The sequence below is a fragment of the Rhea pennata genome, chromosome 1 (assembly GCF_028389875.1).
Source record: "Rhea pennata isolate bPtePen1 chromosome 1, bPtePen1.pri, whole genome shotgun sequence".
Taxonomy (NCBI): Eukaryota; Metazoa; Chordata; class Aves; order Rheiformes; family Rheidae; genus Rhea; species Rhea pennata.
In genome coordinates this window covers 68,623,770-68,638,159 of record NC_084663.1, presented here as the reverse complement: position 1 = coordinate 68,638,159, position 14,390 = coordinate 68,623,770, and the positions used below count along the sequence as shown (strand labels likewise).

At 49.4% G+C, this 14,390-nt stretch overlaps 1 protein-coding gene across 3 annotated transcripts in view; it reads right to left on the bottom strand.

Annotated features, from left to right (window-relative positions):
* LOC134148505 (chromatin remodeling regulator CECR2) overlaps positions 1-11,748 on the bottom strand; it is a 97,176-nt gene extending 85,428 nt beyond the window's left edge. For 2 of the 3 annotated variants that reach the window (XM_062590686.1, XM_062590669.1), the window contains exon 1: positions 11,599-11,748. The gene's annotated coding sequence lies outside the window, so the exon portion shown is untranslated. The remainder of the gene's footprint in view (positions 1-11,598) is intronic. The other variant, XM_062590660.1, reaches the window with a different exon arrangement.
* Between the last annotated feature and the right edge of the window lie 2,642 nt (positions 11,749-14,390).

Here is a 14,390-nt window from a genome sequence, read left to right as displayed (position 1 = left end):
CAAGAAATAAGACTGCCAAATGGGAAGACACATTTCTTTGCTGACTACAGCCATTACAAATGAGGGAAACTGGTTAGATCAAGAAATTCAAGCTTGGACAGCACAATGAAGCATCCACTAATAATCAATCCCTTAACAGCCTTCCTGCCAACTGGCTACAGATTAGGCAATCATTTTAAATTGTACTTACTCTTCCAAGGAAAAACAACACAACACCATATAGAAGTTCATGTTTATCCTTTAATTCTTTAAAAATTTCTGTGGAAACCAGTCCAGCTTACACTTACCAAGAGAAAAGTCTTCCTAACCACCCTCCTGAAAAACTTCAGTCCTGAAATCCAAGGTGAGCTCCTCTGGCTTATGCTTTACAAGTTACAAAACAACAAGAACAACAAAAGAGAAGTGACAGAGTCTGCTGAGGGACTAAGTATATTGGCTACCCAGATACTATTGTTATCTTGTATTTCTGCCATCCTGCTACCTCAAGAAACACATAACAGGACCTGCCAAGACAGTGCTGTTTCGCCACTTATTAACCAGCACACAGATGCAATTCGAACCCTATTTAAGCACAAGCATCTGAAGCAGCCACCTGGGGACCAGCATTCCTTGACAACCCCGTGGCACATATTCCCGCCCTGTGTCCCCCAGCGCTGAAACCAGGTCAGGGAGGCAAAGCATGACCTGATCTCCACCTCTGATAGCACCAAGCCCCGTTTCATCCCCTCTTGCCACTGTTGCCACAGTCAGCAGGTCTGACTGCATGCGCCCCCGGCGAGCAACAAACAGGATACCGATACCCATCCACACACTCGAAGGGACTCCCCTGCAACGCTGTGGCTATTTGTGGTTCAGCCATCATCCAAAACTTCCCAAAATGAGAAAGTCCGGGCATTTGGCAGGGCAGATGCTTACTATAGTGAGCAGTTTGTTCTGCCGAGGGACTCGTAACACCCTCCCAAATTACACACTGCCCTTTACAGGACACCGCAACAGCTGGAATCGGCTCCCTTCTCACATTCCTTAATAAGTACTTCCATAGCCACGCAGGGTGAATGTCGGGCATCAGCTGCAGTTAATCATAACCAAGAGCTGCGCTCCCTTTTACCATGCTCCAGCACTATCTGCAGCCTAAGAATATCCAGCACCACCCTGTCGGGCAAGGGAGCCAAGCGGGCCAAGCTTGGGGGCCTCACAGGTCCCCCGTTACCAGGGACTTTCACTCTGCCTCCTCCTAGCAGCAGCCTTTGGCAGGGCCCCCTGATAGCTGGTCGAGATCCTACAGATCATGGAAAGATAATCCATCGCACTACTAATGCACTACTGCAGCTGTCCATGGAGAAAATCCCCTTTCAACCAAAAAAAACCCTCAAGCCCTTTGATCCTCTCCAACACACAATTATCTTAAGGGCAAAGTAGTCTTCTGTGCCTCGGCACCTTGTATCGAGCTAAAAGAAAAGAAATCGAGACAGCTATTCCATGCTTATTCTACATGGCTGCTCTGTCCTACAGGGCAATCAGTTCGGGCTTTCTCACCATAGGCAAGCAAATCCTGGTGGATAGATACCTGCATACGCTGGGTGACCAGAGCCTGGAAGAAATTTTAGGGACAAAAATGTTGGTTTGTTTAAGACAAGAAAAACCTGAAATTCTAAGAAGGATAATCAGATTTTTCACTACTTTGTTTCTGTGCAAGACAATTAAACTGGTTGATTGTGACTGCATGTTTAGGCCTGAATTTGGAAGGAACAATTTAAAGGACAACCATGAACTTTAATTCATATTTTTTTTCCTTAAGTCAACTCTTAGAAAGCATATATACATATATGCATGCATGTATAGTGTAATATCTACTATTTCATATTATGTGTATGCATGTGTGTATATACATATATATACACACACACACAAGAAAAAAAAACACAGAGCAAATCTTGATTTAGTGTCAGAAAAACCACCCCAAATATCATTGTAAAAGGATGATAAGGATTCTTCCTCAGGTGTCTCCTCTTGCTGTGTGACCTCTTGTTACCTACAGTTTCACTCCACCTGCTACCCAGAGCTGCCGTGTGATAAGCATTTCTTTCAGCAGAAGGGTCAGCTATAAAAAGCCCTTCCTCTCCCCACCGCCTGTTTCCATTCTTGTGCCACTACTTCAGTTATGCTGGTGCAAATCTTTGTGGAGCTACACAGAGAACCAGCTTATGAACACACAACTCAAAGGAAAAAAATATACATATATTTTAAATTCAGATGAACAGTTTTAATGCCATCAGTGAAGGGTGGCAGGAACTGTTGCGAGATAAACACTTGAGAACATGTCCTTTGGCTCCACCAGAAACTCAGTCATGAGTCCACACTAATAGTACAACAGTGAAACTGGCTGTATTGGCTGTCCAATGAACAACACAAAAATAAAGATATAAAGTAACTTCTCTAATCTCCTGAAATCATGTTAATCCAAGAGGAACTCAACAACCGCATTTTGTCCAAATTCTTGAACTAGTTTTTTAAAATCTTTATATAAACTACGCCACGCACACATTTTTCTACCAATCACCAACGAATAACTTTTTGAATTCTTGGTCAACTTAAATCAAATGCAGCATGAGTGCAAAGGTCTTAGACACATAGTTTCTATATTGAGCGCTCAACCACACCTGGCCCCTACATATCCCCATCCCACCCCCCCCCCGACTGTATGTTTGCAAACCAGCACGTGCACAGTCTGCACGAGGTTTGGCTAACTAACAGACCAAGCAGCAGCAGGTGAACAGCAGGGGATGAAATAAGAGCTTTGCATGGGGAGGACACCATTGGAAGGAGTCATGAGGAAGGGTACTGAGGAAAGCTAGATGTGAAGGCCTGATGGGCTGCCACATCCCATGTTCAAACCAGAAGCCCTGTAAAGCCAGGACTCGCTTGTGCTTGCAAATGCACTAGGTGTGCAATTGTAAAAGCGTTTTACCTTTTCACAGCCCCCTTAAGGTTACCTATTCAGGTGTCACAAAGCAAGCTGTATCTTGGACCTAATTCAGTAAGGGTTAGGCCTAATAGAGGTTTTACAGTACTATATGAAAACACGGAAGGGGTCTTTCTTGCAGGGCTTACCCCCCCCCAAATTTCTTTCTGTGTTTGAACCTTCACAGCACACCAGAAGAGGGAGCCTCTGACTCCTTTCCCATGCTTATCATTTGTTTTATATTAGCAACAATGACAAGCTCTATTAAGAGTCAAGCTCCTAAATTGAACTCTCACCTCTTGCCTCCTAAAGCAAATAAGAAAAACCCCCAGCAAGAGCAAAAAAACAAAACAAAACTCTTTGCTTTTATGGATGTATAAACATACTTGCTGCCTAAACTCCTTGTGTACATGGGTCATCTGAAATGGAAAAAAACCAACAACAACAACAACAAAAAAAACCCACTCAGCTCTTTCTTCCTACCTTTTGGCCTTGCAAAGCTGCATCTCCTTTAGAGCAGATGTAGTGGGAAGAAGACTCCAGTAACTAATGGTTTTACCAACGAGGAGGAACAAGACCCTCTGAGGCTGCTTTCACACCAGGAGCCCCAGTGACCAGAGCAGCACTAAGCCAAGAGTTTCGAGGGCTGCAGCGGACTGACCCGCTGGCTCACCGCCGGGCAAACACGAGGTCCCGCTCCCATCGCGCTGCCTCCAGCACCACCGGCAGGAAGCAATCCTGCCCAAGGACTGCCAGGCCCCAGCACGCTGCAGGGCAGGCGCCGGGGAAGGGGCACGGCCGCAGTGTCAGGAGCGAGGCCGGAGCAAGGGCGAGAGCTGGAAAGGGAGCAAGACTTCCTCCACGCAGCGGGCTGCCCGCAAAAGCGAAGCTTCAAGTTTCACAGCTCCTTCAGCAGCAGCGTACGCAGCCCCTTCCGCGGAGCCGAACGCGCCGATTTAACCACACTGATTTAAAAAGCAACAAAGGAATACCCCCCAAGCAGGCAGCAAGGTACTGAAACAACCTAAATCAATATAAGTAGAAGCCGAACTAGTTTAAGTACCTCTAGCATTAAGGATTTGCATCGTTTAAATCAGATCATTCTTAAAATCGTGTTACATTGGTGGCCTGCCCTAGGACAGAGAAGGTCTAAGAAGGTCTATATGCCCCTTATATTTCAAATCTTGTGGTATTGACTTTATATATGGTCCTCTCCAGCCAGCCTTCAGCACCCCTATCCTGGATGATATTCAACAGCCTTGTTTTCAGGAGAAGGTTGGGATCTTACCTAGGCATTTATATATACATAAAAACAGTCCATAAAGACCTAACTTTAAAAGGAGTCACATACAGCTGTTAGGCCACCTCAGAGCAGCATTTGCAAAGCAAAGACCTTGACTGCAATTAGTCTGTAGCGCCAAGTTATTCCCCCATCCCCAGTAAAGACTGACTTAAAAGCACACACACAACAAGCATGAAAGTATAGCAAAAACGTGTGCTCTGGCGACAAACAAAACGCACCAAAAATCAATTTTCTCTATCAGCTGTTTTCTGTTCTTTTACACAAAGGACTCCAAACCCCTCCTAATTACAGGAGTACTCCACCTAACAGGATCTGCTAAGGCGGCCTTCCTTGCAAGGAAGGGAGGGAGAAGGGGGACACAATAGGAAGGAGACTTGCTAAAGGGAATAGATCTGTTAAATTAACACATTTTCTGTCAACCAAATCAGCTGCCCCCAGTGCTATTGTTGATGAAACAATGGAGACCCCAGGAATGGGCACCCATTAAAAGGAACAAGCCTGCTGAAAGGATACACTCTAAGGCACAGCCTTGTGTGTTTAACAGGATTCTCTACTGTAAGGAAGGAGGAATCACTGGGCTGCATTGTTCCCACAACCCCAGCAGATGCTGTTTCTCCGGGTAACGAGGGGGGAAAAATAATTTTCATAAACATCTACTCTAAGATTTAAACTATAAAAACTTTTAATTCAAAAACTTTCAACTCCCTGGCTGTTGTCGTTTCTCCCTGGCCCTTTTCTTGAGGAGATTTTCCCTGAAAGAAGCCTATGAAAGCATCCATTGCCATTACAAAAGTTAATTCTTCACCCTTCATGCAGGCACTTAACAGATGCCAGGGGCAGAATGGCACAGCTCTACAGTATTCTTTGCAGGGAGAGAAAGAGCACAGTTAAGCAGGTCTACATATAAAGCTGCAACACTTTTAAGGTGTTACTTTTAACTGGTTTAGTTGGTGCAAATTCTAAAAAGCACATAAACTTGAAGCCTAATTTAGATGCACCATGCAATGGTTTACATCAGCTTAATTAAATTAGTATAGGTTTGCAGAGAGTCAAGTTGTTGTAAACAAAGCAAACTGCTAAGTCATATTTAAACTATTATAAAGAACATTTTTTTCTAGCAGGGTTTACACTAAATTATCTTTAAACTGTTTTCTAAACCAATTCAGCTTGAACTGTTAAACTTGTGAATGCACAAACACTTCAGCTAACAACAGATGTGATTTTTCACTCTTCTGTGCTGCTGCTGGAAGAGGTAATTGCCTCCAACTACTAATCACCGCAGAAAACCCACAGTACCAACCCCATGTACTCTACCAAAACCTCTGAATTTCTCATTGAAGTCGTCTTTCTCTTATGCCCTGGACTGCTGCATTCATTCTCTCTGACTTCCCTGTCACCTAAGTCAGATCCATTCAAAATGTTGCTGTCAAAATAACCTTCCTTAGCCATTGTTCAGACACCCGTCCTTCTGTGCACAGCCAGTTCTGGGTCCTTTGCAGAGGCTTAAGATAAGGCTTTAACTCGCGTATCAACCTCCTAAACTACCTATTCTGTTTTTTTTTTTCCATCTAATTATACAATCTCATTATATAAAATATAAACACTTGTTAAAAAGTTTAAGATTTACACTTGTGAAAATGTGACTTGCATGTGAAATGTAAACCGATATAATGCTTTCCAATTTGCAGACCACTTGAAACAACAGCTCTGAGAAGTATCTCTCTGCCTCCCCCTCCATTAATCTCAATGGACTCTAAAGCTGAATACTGACATTTAGAGTGTTAATGATTCTATTATGAACAGAGTAAGTAAGGCTGCAAAAGTGAGGCCCAGTAAAGAAAGAATTGCTACCAAAACATGGGAAGAAGAATGGTAACAGAAGCAACAAAACCAAATGGTGAATGAACAGGTAGAAAGAGCAATAGAAAAACAGCACTAAAGCCTAATGTTTCAGCACATTTTTCCTCCCCGAGGAATGACCGTGGTATATAACCCAAATTCGCACACCAGTCCATAAACGGGTATCTCTGCACAGTGGGGCTGACACTCTTTCTAGCATGCATGTTTGAAGCCCATCATCACTTTTCCCAATCCTGTCTACTCACCATACAGCACAAGTCTCTGCACTGCCATTTGCTCTATTCTTCCTCCAATGATTTGCTTTTTCTGAAACGAAGTGCTGACTCCAGCTAAAGTTAAGTTTTGAGGGAGCAGATCCATTATTCAATCTTTCCCCAAGCCACTCGCTTCCACTCTGATGTTTAACACCAATAGGCAAACAGTGAGAAGGGCATCCTAACATCTGAACAATTCTACTGAAAAAGCATTTTTATTACCTCCAACCTATCTTGTGTGAGTAGAGCTCACCTACATGAATTCATTTACATTTTTAGCTTGCACGTTACACCTATTTGTGGCACTTGCCTTAATTAGATTCTAAACTCTTATAATCAGAAGCTGCTTGGCCATCTCAGCTATTACCCAGGCACAATGAGGCTGATGAAGTAAATGCTACTATAAAACAAACAGTAACACAGTCCTGGACCAGAACTGCTATAGAGGGATGGAAATTTAACATTCAGTTTTTGTAGCACACTGTTTATGCATTTAACTCCATTCAGAGCAGTGACAGAAAGGTTGAGCAGTTTTGGTATCGTGGCTCACACAGGACCCACCCAGAGGGCAGAAAGCAAGAAACTCCACGGAGGAATAACAGTAAGACCCAACACCTAAAGTTTAACATGTTAACCATTGTTTTTTAATGTGTTTTTCTGTCTGGCTTGCACCAAAAAACCCCCCTGTCCTTTGCTCTCTACCTCACAGCCACAGCTGAACATTTGCAGCACAGAGGTGGGAAGGTGAGAGATGCCATGGAGTAAGCTGCCTCCCTCTCCCTACACTCTTCCTCCTCCTAAGGGACCCACAGAAGCAGTAGCAGCCACTGCTTTGTAACAGACACAAAATATTTCTAACGGGAAGAGCCTGTCCAAGACCTGCAATGGTAGATACAGGGTTATAGGAGAAAAAAAAAAAAGGAGTGCCAGAGCAGGGGTGCTCTCTTTGGGTGGGAGGAGAGCAGCTAAAGGTAGAGACAGAGCCTGAAGTGTGAGGAAGGGGAAAGAAGAGAAGAAAAGCTTCTTAAAGCTATAGTGAAGTTAACAGCTGAGCCAATTTGCCCAAAGGCGCTTTTAAAAACCACAGGAAAAGATTTATGTTTTCCCTATGTAATGTGGCTTTTCCCCTTTTCCAAATAAACTAAGTTAACAACAACGTTTTGACTATTTTCAAGTAGGTTCTCAAAAATTGCTCCTCTGGACCCACCAAGGCAGAAGTTCTTAAATGGTTTAGTCCACCGTTCTCAGGAGCACATGCCGAAGAGCTGGGTGGCCATGCCGCTCTGGCTTCTCTCCAATTTATTTTTTTTTTTTATTTCAGTTGTGCTGAAATATGCCTGAAAACGTTAAGCGTTCTTCTTATATTTTCTACGTAAACAATTGCTGCAGCTACCAGAAGCATTTCTGTCCCATAGGGGAGGGCATGTGTCCAGGAGACACTGTAGCAAGAGCTGTCACACACGACAGTCTGGTTGTGAAAAGCGAAGTAAATCGCTTCCTATCATCACATGTACTAACTTGACTGTGGAAAGCATCTTTTTTTTTTTTTTTTTTTTTTTTTTTTTTTTTTTTTTTTTTTCCTACCACAGTAAGCCTACAAAAAAAGGAAGGTTGATATCCCCCACGTGGACAGGTCTTCTCGCCCTGAAATACTATTAGGGCAGATAAGGACAAACACTCGCTGTAGATTTTATGAGCCACCAGGAAAGAAACCACAACCAGACCAACACAACTAAAAGCCCACTTTTGAAGTGGCACGGAAGTTTTGTACAGCAGATGGCTGACAAGGCAGCCATTATAAAGGGGGGGAAAAAAAGAAAAGGGGGAAAAAAAAAAAAAAACAAGAACGCAGAGGTCCCCTCTGTCATCCTTGAGAGATCCATGCAAAACCCGGCGTGAACCCGAACGTGTCCCGGTGCACACGCATGCACTCGCTCGTGGCCCACTGAACTTTTGACCTGGTGGTCGCCGAACCCCTCCTGAGCCCATCGCTGTGTGATGCTGCGGAGACGTGAAAAGCGGAGCCCCGCGCCCTGTCAGGCGCCTGCATCTGCCGGAGCCGGCACGGGGGGCTGGCTGCGCCCACCCCCTCCCCGAACAATGCCCGGGGCCCGGCCTGATGGATGCGCTCCTTACTTCCCGCTCCGGACACCCCTGCCCCAGTCTCTCGCTACGCCGCGGTCCGTGCGAAAGAAAACAAAACATCTGCTTCCCAGGTTTCTGACACATCCAGCTGCTGATGGCAGCCCACATCTGGAAGGCTCACGTTCTTTTAGGCCGGTAACGATAGGGCAAAAGTTTTGCATTTAAAAAGGGGTGGAAAAAATACCAGGAGAACTCCATGCTGCCTCATTGTATTAATTACCCCCCCCCCAAAAAAAAAAAAAAAAAGAGTCTTCAAGTATCATCAGCAAATCTGCTCAGTCAGGGTGGGACAGGTCCAGATGGCCTATCACCATAGCACCTTCTGACTAAATACTAGCAGAGCTACCAGAAGAAAACAAATTGGTAGGTTGGGGTGAGGGGGAGAGGAGTAAAAACAAACCAAGAGGTAACAGCCCCCCCCCTTTTTTTTTTTTAATTGATATATCTCCAAAGATCAGATTTTGTCCAGTTTGGGAACAGCAGTGACCATAAAAGTGAAACTCACAGTACAGTAAAGTCTGAGCAACTGAGAACACAAGGGGTATTTGTTAGCGGCACAATTACAGAGTTAGTTTAAAACTTTCACCATTTTAAGAATGTTTTAAGAGTCAAGCAAACTCTTGACTGGAAATACCCTAACATCAGCATAAAGAGGCACCAGCCAGGTTCATACTTGAGAACCAACCTAAGCCCTTCCCACCAGGGAGAATATCCTTCAGGAGTAACTGACTGCATCCCAAGTGAAGCTGGTCCATGGTGACATGGGATGCAGGTGGACAAACATTTGCTACAAAGCACTTTGAACATCAGAGCGTTTCAGCTGAAATACTCTGAAGTGACCCACGAGCTTTGCATTTCTGATTTGCTACATCAGAAAACAGGTTTGCTCCAACCCACCTGCTTTACTTTGCATCAAAATGGACTGTGGCACTCAGCCCCTCAGTTACTGCATCCCAGAGGAGGGACAGTAACTTTCGATCAAGGGGACAGTAACTTCTCAAACCACTTGTCGTCAGCCACAAGCACGCCTCAATAACCAAAGCAGCTAGAAGAAAGAAAATTTCATCTGTAGATGAGTGCACAATCTCACTCTTGGTGGCAAGCCATTTTTTCCTCCAATATGCCTTGAATACTAGTGCTCCTCAAATGCCTACAAGAATGGCCATCTCTGTTTTATGCAGAAGCCTCTGAAACTCAACGTCCATCTCGGATGTACCAGAATATCCCGTGAGACAGTCAAAAGGGAGAATGGCATTTCGAAGTGAGAAACCAAGGGAGGAACCTTCTTTATGCAGCCGAATAAAACACAAACCAAGAATCACATAGAGCAACACTCAAAAAAAAAAAAGTGTTTCTAAGTCCCTGTGTGGTTTCACTCCATAAACCACGTAGGCTCTTTGTGCAACACGCCACTCACAGATATCCCTGAAACCATTGACGAGACGGGAACAACTACACCAGGAAAGAGGTAACAAGATGGTGAACTTTAAGGAAGAGCAAATTTTAAAGTAGCCTAAACTAGACTGCTCGTATCATGCAGGGAAAGGGAAAGAGTCGCACTCTGCATGCCTGCAGATGCGAAGTTACGACAGCCCTATCCGTTCCCTTGCAGCATGCAGATTTTAACCGTGATTTCCACCAGCCCTCGTGCAAAGCATCACCCTACGCGCGGAGGTGCCTGGCGACCCCGTTTTTGGCGAGGCCGGTCGTGCTTGGTAACAGCCCGGGCACCAGCCGGCCCGGGCTCCTCTCCCCCCTGCGACCCCCCAAAAGCAGTTAATTTGTTCGGAGTGATGTTAACTCCCCCACCCGAAGCGTGCCCCAGGAACCAAAGGGGAGCCCACGGCCGCTTCATTTGTGAAGCAAGCCAGATGCTAATTGCCTGCAAAGGTGAAAGGCTAGTGCCTCGGCCCTTTTATCACTGCAGACCCAGGTTCCTCCAAGACTCGGCGCTGCCGGCCGGAGAGCCTCCCCCTTTAATGGTTTTGCCTCAGTAGGAGGGGGAGGGGAGTCCCCCGTCGCAAGAAGTTGCATCATTGAGAGACCTTACCCCCCTTTCAGGATTTCGCACCGCATAAGGGATTCCCCCTCTTCAGAAAGTCGCATCCTGCTCAAGGCGTTGAGCTCTTTAGGGCTTCGCGCATCCTATTGAACTTTCCAGCATCTTTGCAATTCGCATTCACGGGGCAATTACTGTCTTTAAAACACGCACGCCACCATGTTATTCAGCCGGTTTATTGCCAGTGTGCTGGCAAGAATAGCTTTTCACCGCACGCACAAAAGATTTCCTACCCCGACACACTTTGTTTGTAACGTTTGCAGCCAGGGCGCAAAATATTTACAGAGCATTAGCCACACGCACCAAAAAAAAAAAAAAGCATGGGAAAAGTTGCACCACACAATAAAAAAAAAAAAAAGCATAAAAACAGCGAGTTGCCTCCCCGTGGCGGACAGGCACCGCAGTTTCCCCGAAATTTCCCTGCTGCCTCTCCACCGCAACCCGCGCAACGAGCGCGGCGCTGCCCCGCGGAATAGCCACCGCCGGCGGGACCCACCGAGAGCCCGGAGGAAGGCAGCAGCCCCGGCCGCCGTGCCGTGCCGTGCCAGCTGGGACTCCCCCCCCCCCCACCCCCGCCGGGACCGGCCCCAGGGGGATCCTGGGGAGGGGGGCGGCCTCGCCTGCCGCCGCCACCATTTTGGGCAAGGCTGGAGGGGGCGCGGGGAGGCGCGGACGCCCCCGCTTTGTGTGTGCGTGTGAGTGTGCACTTGTGTGTGTGTGTGTGTGTGTGTGTGTGTGTGTGTGCGTGCGTGCGTGCGCGCACACGCACGGACAATGCGGCCCCGCCGCCGCGCCTGCCCGCTGCCCCGGCCGTGCGCCCCGTCGGGGGCCGGGCGGGAGGGAGAGAGTGCGGGGAGGGGGGGGGGGGGGGGGACACGACCGCGGCTCCGGGACGGCGGCGCCGAAAGTTTTGCGGGAGGCGCCGGAGTTGCGGCACCGCCGCGGGGCTCCGCAGCCGGCCGGCGCCGGGGCCCCGTCGGGGCGGCGCGGCGCAGCGCAGCGCGGCGGGTCTCACCTCTATCTCGAAGTCGGGCAGGCGGAAGGCGGTGCGGAAGAGCGAGCAGAAGTGCGCGATGGCCGGGACTTCCCACCAGGAGCGGAGCTCGTCCAGCGCCGCCGCCGCCGCCGCCTCGGAGCCGGCCACGCCGCCGCCGCCGCAGCTGCCGTCCTCCTCCGGGCACATCTCCCGCGGCCGCCGGCTGCCCGCTCGCCCGCCCGCTCGCTGCCTCACTCCGCGGGCGGCTGCGCGCCGCCGCCGCGCTCCGCTCCGCCCGCCCCCCGGCGCCACGCCGCCCCGCGGCCGCCCCCCGGCGGCCCCGCGCTGCCCCCTCGCTGCCGCCCGCGCGCGGGGCCGCTCCGCGCTGCCGCGGGGGGCGCTAGAGCCGACGGGGGCGCTGCTGCTGCTGCTGCCGCTGCTGCCGCCGCCGCCGCCGCCGCTGCTGGTGGTGGTGCGGGCGGGCGGCGGCCGCCGCGGCGCGGGCCCGGCCGCCTCCGCCTCCCCGCGCCGCGGCCCTCGCCGTGCAACGCCGCCGCCGACGGCGGGAGCAGATGGGGCGCGTGGGGAGGGGGGGGGGCCGAACGGGGCGGTGGGGTGGGGGGCGGTGGAGGGGGCGCGGCCTGCGGGCCGGGGGGCGCGGCACCAGGCGGACGGGCCAATGGGGAGGCGAGAAGGGCGCCCCCGGGGCGGGGAAAGGGGCGGAGACTCGGGTGGGAGGGGGCGGGGCCGAGGTGGGAGGGGGCCGCGCGGCGGTGCACGAGGAGGGGGTGGAGCTGGCGCTGATCACAACAACAGGCCCCCCGCGCCCGCCGGGACACGCCCACCGGGGCGGGGCCGCCGTGAGGCGAGGCGAGGCGAGGCGAGGGGCAGGCGTCGGCCGTTGCTCCTTAACGGTTGCTCCGCGGCCGGCGGTGGGCTGCGCCCCTCCGAGACACCTCGCAGCCCCTCGTGGGCATCGGCTCACCTCCTTCCCCCGCCGCAGCGGGCCCTGGTCCGTTACTGCCGTCGGGGCTGCTCCCAGCCCTGCCTCACCCCCCTGCCTCAGCGCTCCTTGGTGTCCATCTTCAGCCTCCCATCAGAGCTCCTCACCTCAGCCATTGCTGATCTCCCACCTCAGGCCCCCATCTCAACTCCCTCACCTCAGCCCCCGCCAGTCTCCAGGGTGGGGGCTGGCAGCATAGGGCTTTCTGGCAGGCCTCTCTGCAGCCCCCTTCTCCCCCCCAGAGAGGGCCTTGGGCCTTGCCCCTGGTGCCCAGGCGGCCCAAGGACATCTGCCCCAACACCAGCCCAGTTGAGCCATGGTCTGCGTTCCCCAACTTGCTGTGCCAGGCCTCCAGATTTTCTGTTCTGGCTTTATATTTTCAAATGAAGGAAATGAAGGAGTGGTGCTTCTTGCTCTCCCTACATTGCTGCAGCAGTAAGGATTTGGGAGCTCTCTGTCTTGAGGTGCTTTAACATCTCACTTGAACCCCCAGCACCTCCATTTCTCTTGGTCCTGAAATGAAGAGAATAACACTGCCCTGCTTGGAAATACATTGCAGAAGAGCATTCTGCAAGAATTAGGTATCAGCTTCGCACAGGATGGCTGGAATAAGGCATAGAGATTTAGTGAAATACTACACTGTTACAGCTTTGTTACAGCTGACCCTGCATTACTTTACAACTGCTCAGTTTCCCTCTGCAATTCAGCTTCAGACCTTTGCAAAGTATTACTGGGCACAGCTGCACCAGCTTAGGATCTTACCTCCAGAGAAACCCTTGCAAAGACTGTTTAACCACAGTTTAGGACTTCATCCTTCCTTCCTTCCACTCCTTTCTACCTTCACCTCTCTGGGGTCATTTTTATACCGGTACTACTTTTCCTAGTGCTTCCTCTCCTTTACTCAGTTAACTTTCTTGTCTTTAGTTCTTACTTCTGTATCTGGCGTTCCCTTGCTGTCTCCTGTATAGTCTCCATCTAGCAGAAAGTGACAGGCTGCTGCTCACAGATGTGCCATGGTCAGTGCAGGAAGGCACTCAAGATACCTACAGCCCAGGATACGGCCTGAGGTGATGTAGTGTTGATAATGCCTTCAAATCTTGCCTGTTTGATGTCCCCAGACATATTCTCAGTGAATGCAGGAAATGTGGCAGAGCGGTACTCTGCCCCAACATTTGTAGTACCCCAGCAAGCTCAGGTACGTGCATTAGGCTCATCCTCTGAGGGAAACTCAGGGCATGGTTTTGGTTACCCTCAATCCAGCTTAGGCTGCCCCCAAAAGGAGCAACATTTTTTGCCTCCCAACAACATCCCTGCCTTGTCCCTTGAGTGAGAGTTAGCAATCACCTGGCTGCTGGGTGATGTTGAGTGGCTCACTGATCTGACAGAAGGCGGCTGCTTTTTTTTTTTTTTTTTTTTTTTTTTTTTTTTATGATGGTGGTGAAGAATTAGTTTTCTCTCAGATCAACAGAACTAGCTTGATTAATCCTAAAACCACACAGTCATCAGCGCTGATGTAAAGAAGCATGAAATGCCTGAGAAGAGATGAGAGGGAGAGTACAACCTTCTGCCTGAAGATAAACTGGATCAGGCTAAGGGGAAACTGCATCACAAATAACCTGCTCTGTCTCTGGTTTGGAGGCAGAAGGGAGGGAAAGGCTGGTAGCATCAGTCGGACAATGGCATTGTTGCTGCTGAGTTAATACCAACTGAAATAGAGCAGCCTATGGCTCTCAGAAATGTGATTTCAGACTGCAGTCTCAAGCATCTACTTCTGTTAGTTCCGGGGTTTCCTCTCCCTCCTCCTTTTCTAAATGTAAATTTCTAAATG